Source organism: Gossypium hirsutum, chromosome D08 (genome assembly GCF_007990345.1).
Source record: "Gossypium hirsutum isolate 1008001.06 chromosome D08, Gossypium_hirsutum_v2.1, whole genome shotgun sequence".
NCBI lineage: Eukaryota > Viridiplantae > Streptophyta > Magnoliopsida > Malvales > Malvaceae > Gossypium > Gossypium hirsutum.
Window position 1 is genome coordinate 9,294,213 of NC_053444.1, and position 4,199 is coordinate 9,298,411.

Consider the following 4,199-nt stretch of genomic DNA (forward strand, 5'->3'; position numbering starts at 1 on the left):
CCAAACGTAATGATGAACTACAAAAAGCTCAAGCATATTCCATAAATCGTTAAGTTTCCATCAATGAGTTAGAAACTGCAACAGGTATAAATCAAATTGGCATTTTACAGCATCCTAGTGAGACTCAATAGAGTTCTTATTTGAATTCAATACTAGCTTACTGAAGATATATAATACAACTAACACAATTCTTGAAAATATAAAAATACAACTCCTAAATATTCTAAGCTAGGAGATGCTCATAATATGTATAATACTATCTATGGTGACTATTGATAATCTTTTTCAGGCTTTACGTCATTCTAAAGATATATCATAAGTCTAGTCTCAACAACAAAAGATTTAATTCAAAAGTTGAGAGACAATGAATGGGATGAATTATTGAACAATGTGATATCTTTCTGTAACACTTGGGAGTTGGATGTTCTAGATATGAATGCTCGATACATCGTAGGTTGTGGGCGTAAAAAGAAAGAAGATGTTACAATAGAGCATCGTTATCGAGTGGATATATATTTTGCTGCAATAGATAATCAATTGCAAGAATTGAACCATAGATTTACCGAACATATTGTTGAGCACCTCACTCTTACTATATCTTTAGATCCCAAAGAGTTCTTCAAGTTATTTGATATTGATAAAATAAACTGTACTCTTATAAACAAGTTCTATCTAGAAGAATTTTCTTAACAAGAGAAAGAACGACTTTCATACGAGTTGAGACATTATGAGCTTGATGTGTCTCACCATCCTCAATTAAGAAAAATATCAACACTTTTTGACTTTGTAGACACTTAGTTGAGAGTGGAGAGTTGTGTATCATCTCGTTGATAGATTGACCTGTCTTGTATTGACTCTTTTAGTTTCAATTGCATCTACATAACATGTTTTTCCTGCTATGAAGATTATGAAGACTTGACTTTGTAGAAAAGATGGAAGATGACTTTTTGAGAAATTCTTTAGTTGTTTATGTTGAGAAAGAAATTATAAAAAAAAATTAATGTAAATGAAATAATTGATGAGTTTAATGTGAGGAAAGAACAAAGAGTACAATTCAAATAATTTATTTTAATTTAATAATATATTTCATTTAATTATTTTACTTAATTTTTTATTTCTAAAAAAATTACTATTTTTTAATATCTTAGCTCCCTTTAATGAATTGTTAGGCTTTGCCCTACACTAACAAATCTCACTGTCATAATTGTTTTTAATATCATCGTTCATCTAAATGCACCTTTAATCTCACCACCTATTCACATATGTGTTTGGATTCAATCACAATTGTAATGGTGAGGTGCGGTTAAAAAATGACAATTAAGGATATTAAATTAAATTATATATGTAAAATAAATAATTGTAATTCATAATAAATAATATAAAATTTATTAAAATTATATTTATGTTAACTAATAATTTTATTAATAAATAGTTTAATTTATTAATTACATTTTTATTTTTTTATTATGCATATATCTGCTTATTTATTATTAATCCGTATAATTTTATAATAATCAAATTTATATATATACTAAATTATTATAAAGCTCAAAACTATATATTTTACATAATAAAAATATTGAATTATTATATAATTTTTGTTTATATATTTATTTTAAAATGTAATTTATATTAATTGATAATTAAACATATATTTATTAGATCATTATATAAAATCATTAAATTATTATATAATAAAATATATAATATATTTAATTTTTAAATTTATTTTATCATATAATATAGGTTATTTTATTTTATTTTTAAATTAATACTTTATTATTAGAACAAGAAAAAACATAACAATCAAAAGTAGAGCTCCACCCACAATTAAGTTGAAAAAACCACCCAACAAAAATAAAATAACATTATTCTCCAAACCCTCACTCAAAAATCAAATTAAATCAAATCATATCATATCAAATTATACCCGAGGCCGAGATAGCAAATTCCCCCAAAATGTCTTGAAACAGTCATCATCTCCTTTTGTGGATGGTGGCCGTGCGTTTTCTTCATAAACAGAGTTGTGCTTCGACTCGTATCTCTCCCCATCTCCCCACAATGCATATGCTTCCTCTCCATGGATTGCAGCATCCCCAGTTTGCAACTCCTCCTCACTCAACCTCAGTGGAACCACCAAGCTTATCAACAAGCATATTATGTTCGTCATGGTTGCATGCACGAACACCACAAACAAGATCCCTACCAATTGAACACCCAATTGCCTGAACCCTGCTGTTGTACGACCGTCATGGAATCCATAGAAAAGACCGATGTAGTGCTGCCAATCGGTCACCATGTAGAAAAGCCGGTTGAACTTAGGCACCGCAAACACGCCGGTCAGAATCCCTCCTAAGCTGCCTGCCACCGCGTGCGTGTGGAACACAGCCATCGTGTCATCCACTTGCTTCAGAAACCATACCTTCTTGTGTAGGACCATCATTGTGTACCATGGGATGCTACCAGACATCATTCCCATCAATATTGCTGCCCATCCTTGCACCACTCCTAAATTATAGAAATTGCACTTTGTTCAGTAGGCAAAAACAGATGTGACATATTATTGCTACTATATTTAATGGTTCATGGTTTTTATGTACCTGCTGCTGGGGTGATGCAAACTAGACCAGTGATCATGCCTTGAGTGGCTCCAACCACGGAGGGTTTTCCAAAGAAAATATAGTCTAGTATGAGCCATGTCAATAAGCTTGTGGCAGTGCAAACGTGGGTGTTAAGGACGGCCAACGAAGCGTCCGTACTGACAGTATACGGATCGCCGCCATTGAAACCGGTCCATCCCATCCAAAGCAGTCCAACCCCTGCAAGCATCAGCAGGATGTTGTTTGGTGGGAACCTCTCCCTGTCCCTTGTAGTCCTTGGTCCAACCTTCACCATTATTTACAACAGTCGAATCAAATCAACTTCAGCCCAATAGTAATCACTGAGTAATGTATTATAAAAACTTACCCAGTAAGCTGCAGTGAAACCAGCTACACCAGACGATAAATGAATAACATATCCTCCAGAATAATCAATAAGGCCACGCTTAGCCAGCCACCCTCCAGGGCACCAAATACTGTAGGCAGTGATTGTGTAGGAAAACGTCACCCAGAGTGGCACAAACAACATCCATGCAAGGAAATTCATCCTTCCAAGCAATGCCCCGGCTATGAGAATCAAAGTGATAGCTGCAAACACGAACTGGAAATATATCATGGTTGCATTTGGCAAATAGCCAAGAAAGGCCCTGTCAATGAGATACTGAGCGTCCAAGGCACGTTAGGCATCCCTAGGAAGGGAATGAACTTGTCCCCGAAAGACATACGGTACCCCCACCCGACCCAGCAAATAAGGACAGCAGCAAAGGCGTAAAGGGCCATGAAAGCCGAGTTGACAGCCCATTTCTTCTTCACAATGCTCCCGTATAGGATCACGAGTCCCGGACCACTTTGGAGCCCCACCAGGGTGGCTGCGGTGAGCTGCCAAGAATTGTCTCCTTTGTTCAACCAAGGTGGGCTAGCCTCATCGGGATGCAAGTTCGAGGGTAGAGACATCTGGTTCTGGTCGGAGTCCGGTAATATTTAGATGAACACAATCAGGATTGAAGGGAAGAGGGAGCGTGGAGAGAGTGCTTATATAACCAAGTTTGGATGGATAAAATGTCTTTTTCGTTGTAAATTTCTTGTCTAAGCTGTTGGCAGTGGCACGGTAGCAAAAATACATTTGTGACCTTGGTTTATTGATGTGTTTGGGTAAGTGGACGGAGAATCCAACAGCAGCCAAGTGTGAACAATGGAATCTCCGACAAAATATTAGTCGGACCTTATTTGGGGTTTATATGATACTTCCTAAGGACAAATAATTCATTTGGCACTTGGCATTTTTATGTGTTTAAAATACTCTACTGGTTCGCAAACCTAAAATGTAAGAAGTGTTGAAATATTGAAATGTTTGAAGAGATGAATGTCGTTCAACTGAATTTTAATATAAATTCATCAAAATATGTTATTCTGTTGCCTAATTTAAAAGTGAAAAAGATATATAATGGAAAGGAAATCTTTTGTATTTTAGTAGATTTAAGGTATATTATTGTGTCGCTTAAATTTAAGATTTGCTTCTTTATTGCAATTTAATATATTTGGTATTATATTATTACTAAATTAAAATTAACTTTTGGACTAACTAGTTGCTCTGAAAAT

General features: G+C 34.6%; 1 pseudogene; it reads right to left on the bottom strand.

Annotated features, from left to right (window-relative positions):
• Positions 1-1,755: 1,755 nt before the first annotated feature.
• On the bottom strand, positions 1,756-3,778 carry LOC107918766 (ammonium transporter 2 member 5-like; annotated as a pseudogene).
• Positions 3,779-4,199: the final 421 nt, after the last annotated feature.